Source organism: Phalacrocorax carbo, chromosome 11 (assembly GCF_963921805.1).
Source record: "Phalacrocorax carbo chromosome 11, bPhaCar2.1, whole genome shotgun sequence".
Taxonomy (NCBI): domain Eukaryota; kingdom Metazoa; phylum Chordata; class Aves; order Suliformes; family Phalacrocoracidae; genus Phalacrocorax; species Phalacrocorax carbo.
In genome coordinates this window covers 12,836,474-12,861,957 of record NC_087523.1, presented here as the reverse complement: position 1 = coordinate 12,861,957, position 25,484 = coordinate 12,836,474, and the positions used below count along the sequence as shown (strand labels likewise).

Genomic DNA, 25,484 nt, shown 5'->3' with positions numbered 1-25,484 from the left:
ACCATGTATCACATTTAATATTCTGTACTTAAATCTTTTATGTTTTTTACAGTAAAAAAAAGGTAAAGACAAATTCACAAGGGCAACAAATATCAGTAAGGACTCAAACAGTACTGATTTGGACTGGTGATCTGAGAAGCAGCGGTCATGGAGCTGTTTGATATTACTCAGTATGAGAAAAAAATCTTACGTATCAGACTCCAGAGGATGTGTGCTGGAGTAAGACTGGCCTTATATACCAGACAACATAAAACTTAGATGTGGACTATCTTTCTGGGTAGAATATCTAGGAATTGAACAGCGTCCTGTTTGACACTGTCTTATCAGTTTCCCATTAATTCATCTGCTTGCCTCTTTGTCCCAGATCCTGGACGCTTTTCTGTGCCTGTGTCTGCTTTGTCTGTATACTGTCTGCAGACAAACAATGACCATTAAATACCTTACAGGATATGTGTGCGTATATCTGCAAAAGCAAAAAAGCAGCATACAATACACTGTTTAACAGATTGCAACCTCTTTGGCAAGTATGTAATGTACTCCTTATTTGGAGGTGTTTAGACAATTATATTCTTATCAAATACATGAAAGATTTCTGTGTTTTTAAAAGTGTATCAAAAACATGTTAAAAGGCAATTTATTTCAGTGGAAATTAAGACTTTAGGAATAAAAACTCTCATTTTAATAACTGTACTCTGATACTAAACAGTGACAACAGGATTTTTTGAAACAGTATATTAATATTGAAGGTCTGCTTTCTACATTGCTCATTGCTACCTAGTATGTTTATAGCTTTAATAGTTTTGAAACATTATACAGATGCTAATTCATACCATTGTTATACTGATTACTATAACAGTGCCTGTCAAAGAGGATTTAATGAAAAACTTCATAATAAAATTTTACTTCTCCCAGAAAGCATTAAGGACTTTTGTACAGACACCATTACATAGGTGGCACAAGCAATCAGGCAGGGTAAAATATAGGACTATTTTACATCATAAATTAGGAATCAATGTCATGCAGAGTTTGCAGAAGAAAAGAATGAAACTTTAACTTCTGTTTTTGTCTTTTGAATGACTAGAACAAAGCTTTCTTTAAAAACAAAGAAAACAACAATTCCTTTTGATTTTAAAAACAGACTTTTTTTATGTTGTTTCAGTCCTCATCTTTAATGAAAGCAGGTTCAAGACTGAGAAAGCCTAAGAGAAAAGTTTCATTAACATCTTGAGGAAGATGTGGAAGCAGCAGCAAACAAAAAGGTACAGTGCCCAGTAGAGCGGTCATGTTTTTCATACATGATATATAAAACACACCATCTTTCCAGAAGTGTCCAACTGATGAGTCAATTGTTAAGTTTATTGGAAAACTTAAACAAAAAATGAAGAGGTTGACTAGTTACTGAGTCAATATTGTAGCATTTCCTTAGCACTTTGGAATTATTCATGTCTCTCTTGTAAAGTATGGGTGTTCATTAGGTGTCACAATGATGACTGTGGTCAAAAAAGCCCCGATCCTGCCAGTGATAGCTGTGATGAAATTTTAGCTTTCTAAGAATTTATTACTTTTACATAGTGAAATATTAGGCTCTTCAATGATCTGTTGATTTCAGTGGACACTAGAACTCGTAGCACTTTATCAAGAGGATAAGATAGGTGTTCCTTAGTTGAATCTGCTTTACTCTGTACAATATAAACTATGAGAGGTTTCTGGTCTGTTTTTTAATTTTTAACAATCTTTTTAGTTTTAGAGTGATAAGTTAATTTTCTATAGCAGTATCACTTACAGGCATTAGAAAGTACTCCTTACAATTCTGAGGCAAATAAAGACGTTCCTTTTCATTTTACAAGGGGAGAAACTGAAGTGTGAGGTTTACTTGTCTGAGATCAGCCGGTCAGCTTGCAAAAAAGAGTTTAGATCTCTCTTGCCAGTGGATGTGGGTGTTCAGAGTCAAGTCATAGAGTGCGTGTCTGTAATGCCATGTAGTCTGTGTTCCCAGTCATGGTATAGACAGCACAAGGCTCTTGTTCCTCAAAATGGCTTCACTGCTTCACTCCACATACAAACTTGCCATACATATTTCTTGCCTTTCCAGTACTCTTTGGGTTCTTTTTCCAGGTAATCTCACATATATTCTGTGGCAGTTTTGTTTAAGTAGGGGATGGTATTTCACTCATGCAATATTTCACTCATTCTAAAAGGTTAGCACTTTGCCAGCTGATCTGCCCCCAGTCTTGCTTTCTTTATCTATATATAACCATGGAGTTGGCCTGGCCTCGTATGCAAAGGAGTCGTTAGCTTGTTTACACAATCACGTTTTCCTTGTAGAGGGGAATAGGAGAAGGGTTTGCAGCTTTGGGGGGCATGTGGTAGATATGTAAAACCAGACTTTTAGGTGTGTTTCTGCCTTATGTTCTAGAAGTCCTCCTACTTGATAAGGCAAAGATTCCTCACCAAAATTTGCAAGGAATCTCAGCAGGACCAAGAGGTCAGGAACTGCCATCTGATATGCTATGACAGTTTACCAAGTTGAGAATATGAGCCAAAACCTTTCTCTTTCTTCTGAATTCTGCATGCTTTGAAATAAATCAAGCACACCGTGTGTTTTCATTCCCACGAGGTGTGGCAAGTAGGACAACCCACTCACCGTAGTGTCCTTCCGACGTAGCTGGTCAAGGTTACTATTTTGCTCTTCTGACACGTTATCAATTATCCTGCCAACAGACTGATACCAGACCTGTAGTTTTCTTATAAAATAAAAAACTGAGTTTAATTAAATCATCAGTAACTTGGACCTAATTATTTCAGACAGTATTTAATTAATGTTTCATGGATACCTAATGTAATTAGGGTTCCTTTAATAAGACCTTCTATGACATTAAAATATATGACCTTTATCTTTCTTATCATCCATAGTCTGACAACTCAGATTTGTCATTTTCACTATAGGTATAGTTTGATTGAATAGAACAGAACATAAAATTAATCTAGCAAATTATACTTGTTTGTTTCTCTTTTTTTTGCTACTTAAAGACTAATAAGTTAAGTCTTTTAATTAACAGTGTCGTTACAAATGTTCATGCTAGCATTTTACCTTTGTGTTTTTTCAGACTGTTTCTTTTGTATATCATTTTTTATTGCAAAAGTAGATAACAACCAGACTTCATTAATCATGGTGAAGGGTTCAATCTTTTAGATATGAAAAATAAAGAGCTATTCTTTATAGTAACAATGACTAGTAATTTTTAAAAATATAACACAAATCTGCAAAGGAGTTAACTTCTCTGCTTACAAACTTCCCATACATATAACTGTAGTTTTAATGTGGATGAATATAAATGGGATTACTAGGCTGTCCCTTGCTTGCTTTTTAGGAGCCACAGGTTCTTCCGTACTGTTGTTTTGGGATAGTTAATCAAGATCCAGTGAAAGAGCGATTGTCATACGCAAAATGTAGAGAAAGAGAAGATGACTGAAAGGATATTATAAGCTTTCTTGGAACAACACTCATCTGATCTTGTTTCCTCATTCCCCAAAGAGCTTTTCTATCTCACCTTCAAAACCAGAGCTGCTCCAGCGACTTCACTCATGCTTAATTGAGTTCCACTCATTGAGTTAGGGCTTACTAATGTATTTAAAACTTAACACATAGGTAAGTTTTGCTAAGTCATAGCACTGACATTTACAATCCTGTTATTTTAATTGAAGAGGAGGACAGCTGTCTCAAGGCGTGAAAAAAAGAAGGCATTATAAATTAAACAAACAGAATGCAACCTCGTTATTTAATAAGCCAATATGAATGCTCCATGCACAACAAAAATATAGATAGATGGTATAGAAGTCTATAAATGGAATAGTTTCCATTTTCTTCTAGTCATGTCTTGGTTATTTTGAATGTCAGATCTTTGAATATGGATAGTTCCCACCAACTCTGTGTCTAGTAGAAATAAATCCAAAAATTAGAACTTTTGTTTTTTCAAATGTTCAACAAAAGTTGTAAGTAAAATTATAGTTAGAAAAATAACACAAAGCTTAAAAGGTATCGGTGAAGGATAGGACACTTTTTTTCATTATATTAAGAAGAAACTGAGGAGTGATCCTCTAAAGAAGGGAAACAATTTATGTTGTTTTCTGTTCTCCCACTCAATAAAGACTAGAAGGACAAAGAAAACTCTTGGCTCAGAACCAGTGCAGATGCTGAGGTGGAATAGCTTTGCTTTGTTTCCAGTGGAGAATGTAGAGAAGGGAACAGAGGAACAGATCACTGACTCATGCTTTTATTCTATTCAGAAGAGTTTTAACACCAGAGATGATGTCTCGAGAGAGAATAGGTTAAACAAGTTGATGAGTACTACAGAGTAGATTTCAGACATAGTCTTTGAGGAAGAGGGGAGTTTTCCTCTGCTGCACTCCAGAAAAGGACAGAAATTCATGCTGAATTTTAAGCCTGTGAAGAATCCCATGTAAATCTGTGAAGATATTCCCACACTTAAAATTGAATATGAACTGAAGTGTTTTGCTCCATAGGTGAGGAACAGGCTTAGTGAGCTATCTGGTCTACAAAGGGTCTGTTGAGGTGATAAGGAAGAATGAGCTAACAGCTGTACTAGTGGTAATTAAGAGTGGGAAAACAGTCTGAGCAGCCTAAAGGAATAAAATGCCAAGTGAACACTGAACACCTCATTCCCTTTGATTTATTCCAATATTGTGCTGTAGCTACCTGGAGTAGTTAGCAGTTTAATATATGCATAACCCAAAATTTAACATGAGGGTTATACAGCAGTATCACCTGGTTAACATCACCGATAATACATCTTAATTTCCTTTTGCAGCTTCAAGCCATTTTATACAAGCACTGTTTCAAATCTATTGATGTCTCTAAAGATGACCTGTACCCTTGTAGTAAGTCTTGTTCACTATAGAACTGTGGATTTGTAGCATGGCCTTCAAACTACAGAAATATATGATGTCCAAGGAAAAAAAAAAAACACACCAAAAAAACCCACCAGATACCTGAGAGAAACAGTGATAAAGGTAGCTTCTTATTAAAAAAATAAGAAATTCTTGTAGAGAGCCCATAATCTCCCCACTGAAATTGTTACATTCAGCACACAGCAACTCCTGACTTTATACATTAAATAAAACTGTCATGTTAATTTAATAATTCTTAAATAGTACCTATATGTTGTTTGCTGATTGCAGACTGTGATTAGTGTTGAGAACACAGTCACTAACTGATGCTAGCGGTATTCAATTAAGATTTAAAAATGTAATAAAGTCAGTGACCAAGATTCATCCCACTTGCATAAACTCCCAGTAGGGGAAGAGGATGTGAAGGGGTTATGCCCAGGAAATTTATCACTACACAAACAGGCAGCTGCAGAATTGCACTCCTATTGCTTTGGTGAGTCTACACTGAGCAAAGCCTCCCACTGAACAGGGTTTTGGGGATAGGAGAACAGAAAAAAAGTCTTTCCCCTCGACCTTTCTGAATCACCTGTCTTACAATCCTTTGCATTTGATATTGTCCTGATCAGCTGAAGACCTGATGATTCTCTTCTTGCAGTTAGTTTTTTATATTTTACATCACATATCTTTATAGTCACCACAGTTAGATTTCACAGTTTTCTTCATTAACACAATGAAAACTGAATTACAGTGAGCCTCTATCTGAACAGAAAACACCTAATCTATCCATGGATATTCAAGAGAAATATGATTAATACAGAAAAATCTACTGGATAAAAAAAATCTTTATCCAAGCATGTAAAAATAAATTTATCTGATTACACAGATTACTGAAAACTGGTCACCTTGGCTACATTAGGACCTTTAAAAGCAAACACAAATCAGTGAATCATTTTAATCAAATTTAATATAGATTATACACTTTCACATAAAATCTAATTTAGTTGGAATTACTCGGTCATGACTTGTCTGCTCCCCACAGGACAAGGTTAAAGAGATTACATTTGGGTTCATGTCAGCAGCATCTGCTAGTTAGCCCTCTGAATGCTGATTTAATGAGAGAGGTTATGCTTCGTCTCTTGGAAAGATTTCTGGTTCAGGCAGGTGCTTGAGAGATGTTATTAATTTAGTATGATAGAAGGAGTAATGTTATCATACTTGGAAAACTCTTGTATCATTATTTTCATGTGTATAAAATACCCTGGTGTTTTTTGTTTACATCTGTTTAGCAGCTTTTGAGGGTTTCCATCTAATTTGTCTTTAATACCCTGCTTTAGAGAGATAGAAGATTCCTGTTAAAGGAAGAACAGCTTTTTTAGTATGAACAATTATCTTGGGGCTTGTCTACAAGAGGCAGCAAGTGAGCATTAATTTACCGAGAACTAGAAGGTACCAACTCTACATGTAGTCGATGCCTTATTGTCTCTCACCTATGGAAAATCTACATCTACAGTCAGATCATTCACAGACAGCACCTTGCATGCTAGCCCACTTGCTCTGCAAACAGACCATTTATTTCTGCATACTCAGCTATCCGGAGCCAGATTCTCTCCCCCTTTGATAAGCAGCACTGAGTTTTTACATTTAAATGAATAGGATGCATTGCACTTAGTTACTAGTTGATGGAAAAAAAGTCTGAGTGAGTTCAGCCTTTGGTGTTGAATGTAGTGAGGACAGCTCCATTCCGATGGAGCAGCCACTTCACAGCAAAAACAGGGGCAGTGGTCACTATTTCTACTTCTTCATCCCTGTTGCAGAAGATAAGAAGGTCAAAATAATTCCGAAAACCTGTTGCTTAGTATCTCACTCTGAACCAGAAAATTCACAATGGCATTATGAATCACTGGGGTTGCCAAAGATGTCTCCATGATTCTCCAGACAGAAATCAGTGCACAGGCACAAAATACAGTGTGCACAAGACATGCTTACTCACATACCTGCTGCTCCTCCATCCTAACTGACAGATGTGCAGAAACCAGAGACAAAGAGGCTAACTCCACAAATCCTTCCTTCCTGGACAGAATTTCCACAAGGAAAGAAAAGACAGACTGAGAAACTCTGGACATATGTACCCTTAACTGATTCCCTAACCCAGCAGGTAAACAGTGGACTTAAATGGACCTAACTGTCATGAAGTATGTCCCTGCCTATCCAGGAACCTTTCATCCTGAAGTAGTTTTCTCCCACATATAGAAAAGATGAGCCAGGAATTCATTTGGGGTAAATCAGCACCATTTCACTGAAATCAATGAGAGTTGCATCAATTTTAGATATGCAGCATGTTTTCTGCGTTTTTTTAAATCGCTGTTTATGGTTCTCCAGAAGGAAAAAAGTACTGGAACTATTAATCCCCGAAGTTCTGACAAAGAATGTTGAATAACAATGGAAATTTATTACAAAATTTTACTATTTCAATGCATCATTTCCCTGTTGGAGGGGCTTAAAACCCTCCCTGTAATTACCATAACAGCATAAGGGTCGAGCCATTAAAATAATCTCTGGCAATTCTGTGTGATTCATGTTATTTATGAAGAATGCTGCAGACACAATGTTCTTTGCTACACCGTCTGTTTTCTGTGTGTCTTTCTACCCTTTCTCTTCCCCTATGTATAAATGGTCAATTCTTATATATGTACTAGAAGAATGTACATCTCCAAAATTAATAAATCCACCCTGAAGAAATACCATTTATATATGACATCCATAATCATATCAAAGAAAACTGGGCAAAATTGAGAAAAATGGGGACATACCTTATTACAATTACCTTCTATTCTAGCATATTTTTCTTATTAGCAGTGCAGACAAAAGGCAGCCCTCCTATTTTATTTTAAATGAGCCTGATAGAAATACCTCATCCACTTCATTTTCATATAAAATTGCACTGAGGAGCCTGATCCTCCTGCCTTTACTCAGGCAAAATACCTGCTGCTGTCCCTGGAAACAATATCTGTGGAAAGATAACAGGGTTAGGACCTGGTATTTACACTTTTGCCCTGGCTAACCACTGTTAATCATTGTGTTGCATGTGGCATTCCCAAATCATCTTTTAAATAGGGAAACATGCAAATGACATACTGAACTTGGTCAGCCTTTGGTGAGAACAAATATAAGCAGTCAGTGATTTCATTTAGAAATGGCATGGTTCCATAGCAGTTGTGACAAGGTAAAGACATGTTAAGCTTCTGTGAATATCTTTCCTAAGATGGCACTAGCATTGAAATACCAAATACTTTTTGCATCCAGTTACCTATTTGAGTTTACAGAAGTTTTACATTCACAAAATACAGAAGAGGAGATACTGAAGTTCTCTGCCAGCCTCCTACAGATACGCAGGCAAACACTTGGCTGGTTGAAATTTGTGAAGCGCCGGCAAGGACGATACAGCCATGCTGTCTCACATAGCTCACAGGTATGGCCAGAGACAAATGGTAATAAGAGTTCCTGATTTGGATGAAATTAGATGAGTCTGAATTTGAAGAAGCATTCACAAATATGCTACACGACATTGTGTAGCTAACACAGATATCTAGCTGATTATTTATATTGTTCCAAACTTCGTTATGTTTGTGTAATCCGGATAAAAATATACATCATTTACAGCATGTCCCTGCTGCCCCAAAATGTGTTTCTGCCCCCCACGATTCACCCAAGTAAAATTCAAAGAGGCAAAAAGGAAATAAAGTGAAACATAGTCAAATTGTGCAATATTGCATTCCAGATTAAATATCTTTTGCATTGAAAAATAGATTTTGACATATTCTATATTTGAGACATAAATTTCAATGTTGGAGCTGTATGAAGAAAGGAATGCAATAAAAAATAAAAACAAAATGCCAACCTTAACAGTGCCAAAAATCATCAGAGTTCATACCGAGTTCTGAACTTCCTGATTCGAAGCCTCGTTTATTAAATTATCACAATAAACACACAGTCTAATCCAAAATATGGTACAGACACCAAAAAAACTCCTGTTTAGTTCAAGCTCGTGAAGGAAAGATAAATAGCACTGCCACTCATTAAATTAAAGCATTTAGAAAACTCAGAAATTTAGAAAAAAAGTGCTGAGTTTAATTACCCCTTTTAATTAGCTCACTAGTTAGCTATTTAATTCCTGTGATTCTAGAAGAACAAGCAGAGCGTTTCACGTACTGTTTCTGTCAGAATTCCTCAGATGCAGAAAAACAATTTTTCCTGCTATTGCTGTAATTTTTATTTATAGACCATTTCTAATGCAAATATTGGCCTAAAATCAAGCGCTAAGGAAGCTGACTGACTTGGCAATGGAGATAGAGTAGGAATGTAAAGGATTAGAGCGCTTAATGTACTGGAAAGGAGTTTATCAATACTGACAATTCTCACAGTGTTTAATCAAACATTTAAGACAAGTGGAGGAGCAGACAGTAAAGGCTATGGGGCTTTTGAACAATAAAAGCAAACAAACTGTCTTGTTAGAACATGTCAATTTATGGTGGAATAAAGAAACACCTATAATTTAGTTACTCTTTTCTTACAGATAACTGCTGGCTTTAGAGAGCTAGCTGAAGTGTACTGACTTTAAAAGGACTGTGACTCCTGAGGAAAATGAAGTACAACTTTTGTCCTTTTTTTAACTGAATTTTACTGTTAAGCTTCATTTACAGTTTGATAACTGTTCAGGAGGAATATGTTTTTTTTTTCCTTAAAGGCAATTTATTAATGGATTTTTAAAAAAATCAACACATAATAACAGACATAAGGGTCTGAACCTTCATAACACATCTTGTGTTTACCTTACCAGAGCGTGAGTCTGTGCCAGAGACAGGGCCAGAGCTGGGACACAAGTGCTGCTCTGTGTGTCTCTGCAGGGTTAATCTGGGAAAGAGGCTCATCGGCCTGAATTGCCGGGGCTAGATCTTCTCAAATAACAACAGTCTGCAGATTCCCTACTTGAAATTTTGCCTCTGGTTCAGGATATATAGAATCCTATCTAAAAGGCCTGTCTTAAATCCTGCTGTAGTTTTGAGTAATATTCTTAGTGAAAATCTGGATCCATTTCAAAGAGAAAATAGATTACAGTTCCTGTTTGGATTTCAGCGGTACTGAGATAATGGTAAGGTTACTCAGCAGTAATCACGCAGTATCATTGGATTTACGCTCATATCAGAGTGCTCTTAATCTGGCACTTGCTATCCTGAGATCAGAACTGAAGATCAGTAAATACTTCTAAGAAAACAGGTGCTGTCAGACCGAGAATGTTAAATTCCCATGTGACAGAGCAATAGGAGTATGCTACAGACTGTGTGAGCAGAGAGGAAAGGAAGTTACTTCCCTGAGATAATCTCAGTGGCCCGCTAAATAATAAAAATAGAGACGGCTGCTTATCAAGCTACTAGTAATATGACACCTACTACAGCATATATGTCATCCAGTAACTTATTTAAATTTAACTCTCAGAAGAAGAGCAGAGCAGGACCCTGAGCTGTGTTAGCTAAAAATCAGAAAATGCAATAAAAGATCAACAGTTCAAGAGTGAAGTTAATTAGGACACAGTAAGCGATTGAAAAGCAGTGAGAATTCAAGATGGCATTTTTATTCACTTTTTCAGAACTGAGTGAGTATAATTCCAGTTATATTGAGTTCCTTTATGTAGTCTGCTGCTACAAGCAAATGTCTTGTGCTTACTACCTCCCCACATTGAGTGAAGTTCATGGAAGCTCTGTGTCAAATTCCCTCAAAACACTTCGAGCATTTTAACTTCATTTGTATCTGTTAGCCTTTAACTACATAACACACGGAAGCATTACTAGGTTTCAGACTAGTTACTGTTCGCTACTTGATCTCAACTAGCACTCAGAAATCTTGTTTGTCAGGAGGCTACGCTCCTGTTCAGCTCATGTTTTTCCACACAACTGGATGATGCTATTCCAAACATGATTGTTTTCATGCAATTGATTTTCACTATATGAGAAATGTCCTAAAATATAGTATTTTCTCTCAAAGAGCAACAACAAAAAAGGTAATTTACCTATCAAACAGGATTGAGTTCTTTGTCTAGGCTGAATGCATATTTGAGCTTTCTTGAATTGTTATCAAACTGTGCAGATATACATTATACCCCATTTGCCCATCAGTAGTATGTAAGGTGGCAGTAAACTGTAGCCTCATTTCAATAAAAAAAAAAATCTAGTATGCATTTTGGCAACCTAGTGAGCGTTGTGCTTGCACCAACACTTCCGGTTTAGAATTTAATATGACTTTAGGTGTGTTACAGTTGGACCTTGTAGGTCTGGTACTCACAACTGCCCTTGCTGCGTAAGGAATATGCAGATGTGAGCTCAATTCGTGTGGCTCTTTATCAACATCACACATGCAAATGGACAGCTACCTTGCTGGCCATTCACACCTGCTAATGCCCCGTGCACACCCAATCCTGGCAATTTCACATGCAGATTATAAATACTGTTGCCTGTCTTGAAGACAGAAAAATCCCATCTAGTGGTAATATCACTCTGGTATTTGTACTAAAATAGTTTTACTTTATTATGTGTAGCCCTGCTCTTGTTCAGCCATTTACATTTTTAATAGTGATTTATCTGGCCTCCACTTACATGGACACACCTTATTTTTTAGAAAGAAGCAATTGCACATGATATTGCACTATTGCACTAGTCTATTTGTTGGAGTAGCATCACTAAACATGTTCCTGTAACACAGAATTCATTCCAAGCAAGTGAAAATACGCTATGTGCAACCTTTGTATTTTTCTTTTTTTTTTTTTTTTAACTATTCTTTTCATGTTATGGAGTCCTATTCTCCGCAGGGTATGTGCAGGTGGAGACATCTGTTAATTTAACCAGTTTTAATCAGTTAGTTGAAGCCCCTTGCAAAATCATACCATCAGTGTTAATGTCAGTGAATTAAATTATCATTCTCCTGCACATTTTATAAAGATGGAGTAAAGGGAGTACTTATTTGTTTTCTAAAAAAAATAGTAGGTTGTATTTTCTTATGCTGTAAATTGTGGGGGCAGTGAAGTCAAGGCATAATGACATTGTAAAATTTACATCAATAGATAATTTATCCTGAAGACTATATATCTTACCATTTCTAGACTATATATCTTATCATTTATAATTTTGATCATGTTTGTCTTTAACTACCCTTTCCCCAGAAATGCAGGAGAGAATAATTCAAACCAGTCCTCTCAAACTTGTCCTACTCATATGCCTCAGACTTCAGAAATGATAACGAAAACTGACTTGTTTGCAGAACAATTTACTGGGAAAGTGGTAATTGTATATAATGGTACCTTAACTCCAGGTGAAAAGAATGACAGAACAAAATATGCTCTGCCGTTAATAAGTTAGGGTCTCTGCTCAATAGTGCCTAGCCTGCAACTTCAGTGTTATTTAAGTGGGAATACTGATTCAGTCTCAGACAAGTACCACATAAACAAAATAGAAAGAGATTTTTCAGTTTCATCTTGTTCTTGCTCTAAGTTGCTCAGTGAACTGTGTCTCTCAATGTGCATAGGTGTGTACGTACATATGTTTGTCCTACCTGTAACACTGATACCTGTATCAGTCTGTAAACACTAGAATTTTGGAAGCATGACAGGCATAACATGAAAAGCTAAACAGTAGTGACTGCACTAAAAGTCAGTGTAACCAGAGCCTATGCTTGATCAATGTGTTACAAGTATCTGTTATCATCATCTTTTAGGTGTTACATGACCTTGAGATATATAAACTGTAATCGTCATGGTTCTGAAGCATTTTATTGAGCGAACATGCATGGCCTGGCCTCAAGCCATGAGTATAACAAGTAAAAATCATAATTTAAAAAATCCCTCTTGTTTTCCAAGCAAGTAGCTGACAGAAATGGCAGGCGTGTGATTAGTATAACAGTTTCAGCTCTGTTCTAGGCAATAAGCCCAGAGTCAGGTGTTTCTTCAAGTCCTCATGTTGCTAGTTGTCTAATTAGCTCAATATATATCAAATATGTAGTGATAGCAAGGCCAGAAGCTGATAAGTGACAAGGAAAACTTAAATGCTACTTTATATTGTAGCAACAATTTTTCTGATGTAATTTTGAATGTGGAAATGTTGGGTTTTTATGTGTGTGATGTTAACATAGTTATAGGGAGAGGTACCCGATTAGCATTTCTTTCAACTCAAAAGCCCTCCATTTCATCACAAATCTAATGGTATTGTCAGAAGCAAGACCTGTTTATCCACACTTCCCTGGCAGTTTAACTTGGAGGGGTCTTTATGTGCAGGAGAGCTATGTACAATCCCCTTACCACATTCAGTTCGTGATGACTGAGCTATAACTGCAAATTACTGAAGAGTTAATGATGCAAAAATGAGTACAGACTGAAAGAACCGAGGATTTCCAGCTCAGTGTACATAAGCCAGCAGCACCTACCAGATAGTTGTTATTTTCTTTTGTAACGCTCTGGGATCAGACCCAAAGACCCAGAAATACAGCGGTTTCTTTCAACCAGTTCATGCCCTCTGTGCTGTCTTGTCCTTTTTTGAACGGGAAGTTCGCTCATCACAAACAGCGGAACTTGACTTTGCTCTTAATCTTCAAAATTTCTGAAGTAAAATCTATCAGCGTAAGTGTCAATCCTGTGTAAATCCAGCAGGTCTCACATCAGCCTTCAGTCTGGAGGAGTGCAGGTTTCCCTAGCGTACGGTAGTAAACCTTAAAAATGTGTAGTTGGTTCAAGCTCACGTCTTTACTTGATTAATCTACAGTCATGGTATAACATTTCTCAATGGAAAATGATTAGTCTGGGAAGTTTGATTGTTGCTTAATTCTGATTGTGCATTTTCATGCTATACAACAGCACAGGCATCTTTTCTCTGTAGCTCTCATTTCCTCAGACACTTAAAATTAAGGGAATCCAAAGGAATAATAACACAGTAAATTTAAATATGTTCTATGGTTTATGATTAGTTTGAATAGGAAAAATAGTAACACTTTTCCCTTACATGACACTGTTCTACCTGGTGGCTGTGTATCCTGTGGCAGCACTTGAGAAGCACCTGAACACTGTGGGAAGCGCAGAGTGCCCTTGCCTGGGTTAGGAAATGATCCCGTTAACCAAGCAGCGCTGGAGCCACAGCACCTCTGCTAAGGAGGGATATGTGATTGCTACTCCTATTTATGCTGGTACACAAAGGTGTAGGTTTTCTCTGTTGCAGTAGACTTCCTAGCTGCGAGCCAAGTCCATCTGTCTTAACTGTGTCCTGCATGAGCTTGAAAAAAATAGTTTTTTGCCGACTCTTACTCTTCAGAAAGTTTCATCTTTTTTTGGCTATAATTATTGTAATAGAATATTTTCCATGCCACTCTAGCCAGTACCCAGCTGATTCAAAACATATTCTTTACGTTTTATTTAACCAAGTTACAAATATGCAGAGCTTTAGATGGGATTGATAACATTTTCTCCATTCTCTGGATTATTTTGTCCTGGTGTTTCATTTGGACTGTTCCCAGTGAGTTACAAAATGTAGATCTGACTGATCCCTTTCCATTAGTTCAGGTTTGCTTTGAGTCCTTTTCAGCTTATAATATTTATGGGTGTGCTGGGATAGAGTTAATTTTCTTGATAGTAGCCAAACCCAGCACAATGGGCACGATCTACTGCAGATATGCAAGATGGTCAAGCCCTGGGCTAATCTGATCTAGCCCAAGAGATCTGACTCCACATACTTCCTGTCTCTTTCAGAAAGTTTTCGTGCACTGCTATTATGCCTGCCTGAATCTCTCATCTGTAAATGAAGCTAGTACTTCCTCACCTCACAGGGAATGCTGTTAAATAAAAACTGCAGTGATTATTGTAATATATTCAAATACCATGACAGGAAGAGCTATAAAAGCATCAAAATAGAACCTGGTGTTCATTTTATTTTATGGAATCTGGAGAATGGAAGAATAAGGTCCTCATTTTTATTTAAAGACTGTATATGAATGTTGCAGTGCTTTGGGTGAGTTAACTGCCATTCTTCATGCAGTTTAGCTTAACTGAACCTGCAATGAGAAGTAGCATCACTGTTGATGAGAGCAGTCTGGTTTTTCCATGCAACACAACTACCTTCCACTAATTTTCCATTAGCTTTACTGGGTGTCATTGGTGTGCAAATAGTGCAGGATTGAGTCTTTATGGAGTTTGTGTATAGAAATTGGAAACCAGATACAGAAATCAAGTCTGCATTAGCACTGATTAAAATAATAAATACCAAGTGTTTTCTTATAAACCTACAATTATTTTTCAGCTCCAATCCATATATCCTCTAATAAATAAATAGGACTGGGCAATCCTATGGATTAAATAACCTCTATACAATATACTTCTGAATTCTAATCCTAGCACTTCACTGGACACCCTTTAGATATGCCTTGTTTCTGAAGTCTTCAAATCAAGTTAAATCAAAGTCAAAGTTGAGTATGACAGTTTTGTGAGATTACACTATTTTCCAAGGAGTCATGGAATCCTTTTCAAAAAGAAACTGAACCTTATATTGATGGCTGTTTTGCAAAAGTGTGAATGGGGCGGGGCAGGAAAACAGTGGCAGCTGACAAAAGGAAAAGATAGCAGAAGGAAAACCAACCATGCCACAGAGAACATTAACTGCCCTACAGACTGCATGGTCTCCTATCTGGCTTCTCTTCTTTGCCACTAAATTATCCCTTTCGAAGCCTTTTCCCCCTGTAGCTGCTCCTGCATCAGACAACATCCTCTTCCTCACTTCCTATCAGGGTTCTTCAGGTAGTAGCCTGAGGACTGCCTACCAAATGCCCTTTTCCCCTCCACCCTACGCTCACTGAGTAGCCTTTTCTTTTCTTCTTTCAGAATTAGTTTGTATTTTGTGGATTTTTTTTCTCTTTTCTAACATGATTTTTGGAATTGTTGTTACACGCTGCCCAGAGAGGTGGTGGAGTCACCATTCCTGGAGGTGTTCAAAAAACTTGTAGCCCTTCAGGGCATGGTTTAGGAGACATGGTGGTGTTGGGTTGACAGTTGGAATTGATTATCCTAGAGGTCTTTCCCAACCTTAATGATTCACCCACATTCAGATCCAATGTCTAATCCACCCGGAATCACCTTACATTCCTGTACCTCACCACTGTCCCATGGAGCACCGTGTCCCAGTAATTACCCTGCACATGTTCCTGATAGGTCTGCAAAAGGGAATATAGTGGAACCAAAATGGCCTCTCAACCAAGGAGAACTGGGCTTTGATCAGATTATTTAGATGAGAAAGGTGATGGGTGCACAAGCAGCAACATCCATGGTGTCCCTCCAGATGCACATTGTGTGCCTGGTCCACCTGTTTCAAAAATGGCCTTGGAAAACCTCGTTTACAAGTCCTTCTGTATCATTGCATAAGTTCTTCCTCTGCAAGGGCCAGCTGCACTTGCCCTACTAGGAGAAGAGGTGTTATCTACAGAGTCAATGGAGAGCTTGACCACTAACATAGATAATAGGAACCTTGAGCATATGCTCCATTGTAACCCTAGGCAGTCACTGTAGTAATAGAGAATTCTGATGGTGGCTAGTCACGAGCCTTTGCACTGTTCAGCAAGACTGGGAATTGAGCAGTTCTTGGGAGATACCTTCAATATCAGGTAATTGATTTGAGCTATTATAGAAAGAGACGATGAGTGCTGAATATTAAATTAAATGGGGTAGTTATTTGTGACTGTCATGGTTTTAGCTGGGATAGAGTTAAATTTCTTCACTGCAGCTGGCCTAGTGCTGTGCTTTGGACTTAGTATGAGAATAATATTGATAACACACCAATGTTGTAGTTGTTGCTGCGTAGTATTTATAATAGTCAAGGACTTTTCTAGCTTCCCATGCTCTGCCAGGTGCACAAGAAGCCGGGAGGGGAGGGGGCACAGCTAAGAGAGCAGATTCAAACTGGCTAAAGGGATATTCCATATCATGTAACTGGGAGGAGCTGGCCAGGAAGGGGAGGCAGCAATTGCGGCTTGGGGACAAGCAGTGCTGGTCGGCGGGTGGTGAGTGGTTGTATCATTTGTATTTCTGGTTTTTTCCCTTTTTCCCTTTTCCTTTTTATTATATTATCATTATTGTTATTATTATCTTAATCATCATTATTAACATTATTATTTTATTTTAATTATTAAACAGTTCTTATCTCAACCCACAAGCTTTTTTTTTTGCTTTTGCTCTTCCGATTCTCTCTCCCATCCCACTGGGGTGGGGGGAGTGAGCGAGCGGCTGCGTGGTGCTTCGTTGGCCAGCTGGGGCTGAACCACGACAGTGACTCATGTTCAGGTCAGAAATGTGTTAGTGCCATGAAAACAGTCCATATAGTAACTGATTCTTCAGTGAGTTCCATTTCTGTTATTTTATACCTATTGTATATGTATAAGCATACTTTTGCTTTACAAAAGGCTGTGGAGCACATATTGCCCACATTTATCAATATATGTCAGGAAAAAAAAGCGCAGAAAGGATCTTCAGGTCGAGTGAGTTGCTGTCAAGCCCAGCCATGTCTTCTCCATGGTGGACAGGGAGGGCTAAAGGATTGAAACCTCTCCCTTCTAACACAGTATTGATGTCTTTTAGATCTGGTCATGTCCAACCCTTCCAACATAGCCCCGCTCACTAACTGTTCGCTCTAGTTTTCAAAGCTCTTTAGTCTTCCCACTTCTCTATTCTTAACAGGGCCTTGTTCCATAATCTGGATGCTCTGATACTTCAACAATTTCAGGTGAGATTTCCAGATTTTGAGAGTCAAGGTCAGTTTACATTCACTTGTTCTCCTGCAGACAGTTCTTTACCCTCCACTTGTTTATAGGGAGTGAAGATACTATCCAAAGTAAAAGACCACTGTGAGGTCTGGACTGAAAATTGCAGAACCAGTACTGGGTTTTCCCAAGTTCTTCATCTCCTCACTGATGCAGATCTTTATGTAGGTTTTGTACTGTGAATTGCAGAAGTCTCAGTGACACCTGAGCTGCCTGTCTGCGTGGGGGGAAGTTTCTCCCACTAGCTAGTTTGGGTAACTTGTCTCAGACAAAATCATTTCAAATAAAATGAAAATTTAATTAAGAACTTACAAAGCAAATGGAAGTTTTGTCCCAGTAAAAAGTGAGGCGGAGGCTTGCATTCATCATAATCTTCTGACTATCCTCAAGCAGGGAAATTACTTCAAATACTGACATTAGTGACTCCAATTTCAGAGTTGGGAGATAATTCTTAACAGATTTAACTGTTTCTTACTGTTTATTCCTATATATCACAAGGCCAAAGCCAGAGTGAAGGGGATGCAGACACTGAATAAAAAGCTGCAATTCATATTTCATATTAAAATCACTTCTAGGTAGAAGACAAATATGATTTAGTTTTCTGAACAAGGAAAGTAATTTTTATTCAACACTTACTTGTTTGAGGGTGAAAAGGATAATTATAAGACACCTTATCAAAGCAAAAACAATTAATATATATTTGATCACCCCTTTGAATTTGCCATGTAGCCTTATTTCTAAATAAGTAGTACAATAAGAAGAGAGAGAGAAAGGGAAAAATGGAAGAAAAGAAAGAAAAGAGAGAGGAGAGAAAGAGAGAAAGAGAGAAAGAGAAAGAGAAAGAGAGAAAGAAAGAGAGAAAGAAAGAGAAAGAAAGAGAGAAAGAAAGAAAGAAAAAGAAAGAAAGAAAGAAAGAAAGAAAGAAAGAAAGAAAGAAAGAAAGAAAGAAAGAAAGAAAGAAAGAAAGAAAGAAAGAAAGAAAGAAAGAAAGAAAGAAAGAAAGAAAGAAAGAAAGAAAGAAAGAAAGAAAGAAAGAAAGAAAGAAAGAAAGAAAGAAAGAAAGAAAATAAAAAGAGAGAAAGAAAAGAAAGAAAGAAAAGGGAGAAAAGGAGGAAGGGAAGGAAGGGAGGAAGGGAGAAAGAGAGAAAGAAAGAGAAGGAGAGAAAGAAAGAGAGAAAGAGAAAGAGAGAAGAAGGAAAGAAGGAAAGAAAGAAGGAAAGAAGGAAGGAAAGAAGGAAGGAAGGAAAGAAGGAAGGAAAGAAAGAAGGAAAGAAAGAAAGAAGGAAAGAAAGAAGGAAAGAAAGAAGGAAAGAAGGAAAGAAAGAAGGAAAGAAAGAAAGAAAATTTAATTTTGTAAAACAAAAGGCCAGGGGGAATCTCTGTGATTTTATGTTATTTGTTAAAGAGATCTCTGTAGTCCAGCTGAGTCACTATGAGAACAGGACTTGTTTACAATAAAGCTTTGTGACTACTTTCTGTTCAGATGACCACAGAAAGATCACTTCAGTTACAGTGTATTGCATCTCTAGTAACAAATTATCATCTACTTGCTACACCTAATCATACAAGTATGGCTAGGGAGAAATGGTGGAGGAAGAAAGGTGTGCTTTTATGATTCCGTCTCAGATACGTAAGAAAACTTATATTAGTTTTATATTCAGGAGAAATAATAATGTTCACAAATAATGTCCAAACGAAATAACTTAAAAGAGAACCCATATTTTAAAATTATTACACAAGAAGTTAATTTTAAATTTTGAAAGTAAGAGTATGATTTCTACAATAACTGAGACATATGAGTTAGAAGTAATGTGAGGAGAACAGGTCTGAAATAATCTCTCTGTAATGAAAGACCATTGATTTCAATTCAGAAGAACTAGAGTTAGTTTTTTACTATAACCAAAAGACAGCAGAGTGCTATTCAGTATCTTGTTTTCCTCAAGTTCTTCAGTTTTGTTTTGTTTTCTGTGAACACAAAAAATGAGCTGGGTGTGCAAACTATTTTATTTGATGTGCAGTGGAAACACCCAACCACCTAACTTAAATTTTCTCATGTTTTCTAGTTCCTTTACTGAGTGTATAGTCCATCTTGACTGCTGGATTGACCTAGAGAACACTATACTGGATACTTTTACTTTTATAAAATATATAATACTTGTTAACTGATTATGATAAAAACAAAGGGAAATGGGAAGACTGCCTGGCTGCCCTGTCTTGGGCTTCTTTGGTGCAACAGAGTTTATATTCCCCCTGTGTTTTTCCACTTTCCTTATATGAAATGAACAGCTGTAATTGAAAAGCAAGAAGCTCCATGGTTTATAGAAATAGGTGTTGTTAAGAGCCTTAGCCATCTAATTTTCTTCCTATTGCAGGGCAGGCTTCCTATTGTCTGTCCTTTAGAGCTAATTTCTTTTCTGATCAAAAGGCCCACATCATTGAAAAGGTAGTAATGACTATTCATTTGGTTGAAACCTCCATTCTGCAGCCTGCAAAGCTTTATTTAGAAACTGCTATTTCTTTCCAAAAGGAAAACCTCATTTGTGTCCTCTATAATGTCAATTAAAGTAGAATATATTTTAATTATTTATCCTGGAGAGAATCCTTTCAGAATCTCAATTTACTGTGCCAGTGATACAGGCTGTAGTTTGAAACAATACGCGCCGTCAAAATTGTATGTCAGAGAGTAGAAATAAGGTGTGTTTTGATTTTAATTTGCCACTAATGAATACTTTATTTGCAGCTAATTAGCAAGTTAGAGTTTTACAATTAATGTCCGATTTCTAATCTAGCTCACAAAAAGGAGCCTAGCCATCATTACCGGCAAATAAGGTGGGTTACCGGATCTGTATAGGAAACAAGATTCACGAAGTTTTAAATGGGCAAAACAGAGATGATTTGGTTTGGTTTTTTTCCTGACGAACGAGCGCGGCGACGTCTCAGTTGTCACCAGCGCCGGGAAAGAGTCATTAATGCACCGCAACAAGTACCCGAGGGGGGACACGGGGGTCCCGGCCCGGGGAGGCCCCTCGTCCGGCGGCTGCGGGCGGCCCGGGACGCGGGGCAAAGGGCTTTTTTCTCGGGGAGCCCCACTGCCCCCCGCGCACGCAGGGGGTGCCCGCGGCGGCCGGGTGCCTCCCGTAGGAGCACGCTGCGGGCAGGGCTGCTCCCGCTCGGGCCCCGCCACGCCTCGCCGTGGGGGGGGGGGGCTCGCTGCCCCCCGACGCCTCGCCGTGGGGGGGGGGGGCTCGCTGCCCCCCGACGCCTCGCCGTGGGGGGGGGCTCGCTGCCCCCCGACGCCTCCCGCGGGGGGGGCGGGCGGCGTCCCCGGGCCGCCGCGGCGGCAGCAGGGCACAGCGGGGCGGCCGAGCCCGCAGGGCTGCTCCCCCTGGGAGCGCTCCCTCGGGGGGCCGGGGCAGCCGCTGCGGGCACCGGGGGTCGAGGGGCACCGAGCGACGCGGGCGCTGGGCGATGCCCGGGGCGGTGTGCTGCGGGGCGGGGGGATGGGCCGTGCGGGAGCCGAACCTTAGAACGTAGAACCATAGGTTGGTTTAGGTTGGAAAAGACCCTTAAGACCATCGAGTCCAACCGTAAGCCTGACACTGCCGAGTCCACCGCTCAGCCGTGTCCCTAAGCGCCACGTCTGCGCGTCCTTTAAACCCCTCCAGGGATGGTGGCTCAGTCCCTGCCCTGGGCAGCCTGCTCCAGCGCTTGACAGCCCTTTCGGGGGTGCTGCGCCCTTGGTACCGTAACAGCGGAGGGAAGTTGCAGAAAGTTCCGATTACTTGAGACAGAGAGTCCCGGCAGGCTCGGCGCGGGCTGCCCTGCAGCGGGGCGCGGCCGTCGTCTCTTCAGCATCGCTCGGCGTGCTCGGTTTTTCCTCGGTGTTTTCGCGTGAAAACACACGAGCTAAGTCTGTCGTTTCCTCGGGGCTCCGCAGCGAGCCCTGGCGAGTTGTCCTGTGCTGGTGGTCCCCAGCACCACTGTTAATTGGTGACTTGGAGAAGGAGAGCGCCCTTATTAGCAATGCCCCCCTCTCCCCCCCCAGCCCTCCGCTCCCGCCGAAGCCAACCCCATGAGGCGATTGCCAGGAGGAGCTGTTTGTCAAGGGCTAATAAACAAATTCCTCGCGAACACCTGAATGAGCGAGGGCCAGGAACAACCCAATTAAGAAACGGAGCTACTGGTTGTTTTTTTGTGGCGGTGGAAACAATCCGGACTCGAAAAGGCTCTATTCAGCGGGCGCTCCGAGGGGTCTGTTTGCAGCCCGCTATTGTTGTCAGAAGCCAAATAAAAGTTCAGCTGGGGGGGAAAGGTGATTAAAACCAACATTCGCCGCTGCCTCCTGAATGCGCTGGGAGGCTCAGTTCAAAGGAATCGATCTGCACCCAAACGACGCTGCCCGGGTTTTACCCGCGCGCTTAAGATTTTTGTCCTTAAATACTGCTATTTTTAATGATGTCATCAAAAGTATCCCTTCCTTTCCCGCGTAGGTGAGCAGCAGGGACAGCTGCAGGCTCTAGTGCCGCCCGGATGCCCGCGGGGCGCGGGGGAACCCCCGGCGAGGCGCTGGGGCTCGTTCCGCCCGACCGGTGATTTGTTCTCCCTCTCGCGGGGCTGGAGGCTCGGTCCGGCCGCGCCAGCCCCGCAGCGAGGCGGGCAGCCCCGCAGCGAGGCGGGCAGCCCCGCAGCGAGGCGGGCAGCCCCGCAGCGAGGCGGGCAGCCCCGCAGCGAGGCGGGCAGCCCCGCAGCGAGGCGGGCAGCCCCGCAGGCAGTCTCGGGCTGGTGGTTTTTTTTTTTCTGACCTGAGAGTATTATACGGGGAATAAAAAAAATCTCCTAACGACCTTGGACTGGAGAACCAGCCTGAAATGATCCATTTTAGCAGTCACGTTACCACGTTTCCACTTCTGGGGGAGGACGTGGATTCGAAGGATCAATCAGAAAAGCACGTAAACTTTCATCTTAAGCATCGCTAAAAGCCTGGGCATTTTCGGAGGATCATCCTTGGGAGGGTCAGCAGGGTCCAAACAAAAGGGGAGCTCAGCTCCTTTCGAGGACCAGCCCTCGCTGATCCGGGTCGGGAGTGTGGGTAGGGACCGTGGGGAGGTTTTAATAACAGGATTAAACGAAGCCGGTTTGGTGCATACCGTTATTCTTTAAAAGCCGGCGATCCTCCCTGACACGGGTCTAAGATTCCCCCAAGCTCCGGTGGAGCTACAATTAACATATATTAATGGCTGTTGCTTATTAAGCGCTGATTGGGTAAGAAGCAGACGGTCCCTTTCAAATGTGCCTTTGCAGCCGTGGGGATTCTCTCGCGTTCAAGTTGGACTGGGCTGTGAACTCCTCAGTTCGCCTCACGCTCCTTTGCCACCGAAACGAAGGTAAAAAGGTGGGCTTCTCTGCCTTTGACAACTGTATTGACACAACCCCGAGCGTCCCGCGGTCCCCATCGGGCACACGGGGCTCTCCGGCCCCGCACGGCTTCTCCCCCGCTCCCGGCGGGGAATGAATTCAAGAAAACGCCTCCAGGGTTGCGGCTCCCGCCTCCCCCCGCCCCGCTTATGGCGCTGCCTGGCTCCCCTCACCCTTCGGCCCCTTCCCTCCTGAGCAGCAGCTCTGCGGGCTGCGTCCCCTTCCAGGCGGGGGCTCCAGTTCGCTGGTGGCCGCTGAGGGGCGGCGGGATCGGACCCTTTAAAGCGCTCTGCAGGTAACTTTAGGGAGCAGCAGCCGGTATAGCGGGGCTTGCCTTGCCTCGCCTCCTCTCCGCCACCGGCGAGCTGTAGTTTTCGGACCGGGGAGAGGGAAGGAGGTACTTCTCCCTCCGGCCCCGCTCTCATTTGCGGGAGGGGTGGGTGCCAGCGCTGGAAGCAGCTCCCAGCCTCGCTCCCCCGCCCCACACCAGTGGCCCCCCCCAGGCCGCAGCCCCGGCCCCTCCCGGGGGGCGCCCGGCCGGAGCCCGGGGGCCGCAGGAGCCGCCGCGGGGCGGGCGCAGGGCAGGAGCCCCCCGGGCGCGGCCGCGGCTCCCCCGCCGGGCGGGACGCGCGGCTCCGGGGCCGAGCACGGCGCCGGGCTCCGCCAGCGGCCGGGAGGGGAGCTGGGCTCTGCCCCCCCGCTCGGGCGCCGAGATCGCTCAGGAAGTCCTGCGGGGGTTCCTAGGCGCGCCCATCGGCAGTGCCGAGAGAGGGGCTCGACCAGCCGGGCCCTGCAACGCCCTTCCTCTGGAAAGGGAGGTCAGCCAGGTTTTTAGGTATTTCTCAGGACACGTGCGGCACGGAAACCCCAGTACAGTGGGAGCGTTACAGGGACCCGTGAGGCGTGGAATGCGCGAATCTATACTTTTTTACTCAGTCGAGTTCGGTTCATCTACAAGGAGGGTAGCGATGTTAAGAGAAATGTTGCCTTGCTTTGAAATAAGATGGATCTTAAATTGTTAAATGGCGTGGACCTTGGGGGAAAAATGTAATTGGAGTCTCAAGCAGCACAAAGACAAACTGAGAGACAAAGTGAGAGCCTGAAATTTAACGCTGTGATATTTATTTAAACACCTAAGAGAATACCGTTCACAGGGCTTTCAGCATATCCCCTCGTTCCATACACCGCCTCATTTTTCGCTGCATGCAAGCGTCTTCAGTCCCTCCAACAAACGTTTGTATAAAATCATTTCAAAGCCTAATCGGGACATACATCAGTCCGCTTCCAGCCCAGCCTGGCACATCGTAAGCCTCGACTGGAGCGGACAAAGTATTTGGCTTGAGGTTAATTACAGCTGTCTGAATCTTTTCCCAATATGTTCCAAAAGTTACGAGCGAACTGCGCCCGGACTGTTCTTTCTAGCGTGATACCGCCCGAAACACCACCTTCCGCGTCACCCTGTGCTCGCGGGAGGCAAAATCTTAACTTCCCTCAAGGGCCCGCCAGCAGCAAACCAAACAGCAGCAAAGGCAAGGTGCTGACTGCACCACGGCAGGTGGGGTGTGTTTCCTCTTCAACTTTGTTCAAGAGATGACTTTGTCAAAAAAAAAACCCAAACATCCGTACAAAACGAGTGACACCTGAAACTGCTACATCCCAGCAGTGCTCAGATCCACTCAACTAAGAGCCCACCGCCACGCTGTGCTGTTTCCCGAGTACCACCAGCGCCCTTTTAGGGCGGCTCGTTTGGCATCCCCCGGCCGCGGGCTGGCGGCCCCAGCTTGCGCTGCCCGCTCCGGGAAGGTCCTCTCCCCGCTGCCGGTTACCGCCGTTAGCCGCGCGGTCTCCTCTTTGGGGCCAAGCCGGGGGGCTGCGCCGGCAGCACCCCTCCTCGCCGGGACCTGCTGCCCAGGCGCGTCCCTGCCTCAAGCCCCCCGACCCTCCCCGGCGCCCCACGCGCGCCCGGGGCGCTTTGCTCAGAGCTACAGCGGCGGTGCTGCCCGCCTCGTCCAGCCCCGGGGCTCTCCCAGCGCGGCTCCGAGCAGCCCGCGGGCTCGGTTTGCCTCCCCTCCCGGGGCCGGGAGAACCGCCCGGCTGCCCCGAGGGCGCTGGAGCGGGGCGCGGGGGGAGGCCGAGCCGGGACCGGGCGAGGCAGGCAGGGCTGCGCCCGCGGCGCTGCCAGCCCTGCCCGTGCAGGTGCCTCCGCGGGAGGAAGGAAGGAAAGAAAGATGGAAGGGGAAGGGGAGGGAAGGGACGGAAAGGGAAGCCCGTGATTGACAGCTCCAGTGAGCCTCGCTGCACTCACACGCCCTCCGCCAAAGTTTTCTTTC

General features: G+C 42.2%; 1 long non-coding RNA gene across 1 annotated transcript in view; it reads left to right on the top strand.

Moving 5' to 3' along the window:
- The window catches only part of LOC135315298 (uncharacterized), a 150,574-nt gene that overhangs the window by 87,140 nt on the left and 37,950 nt on the right, over window positions 1-25,484 (top strand). Inside the window, exon 5 of the long non-coding RNA XR_010374731.1 lies at window positions 1,160-1,259. This is a non-coding gene — a long non-coding RNA (uncharacterized LOC135315298). The remainder of the gene's footprint in view (window positions 1-1,159; window positions 1,260-25,484) is intronic.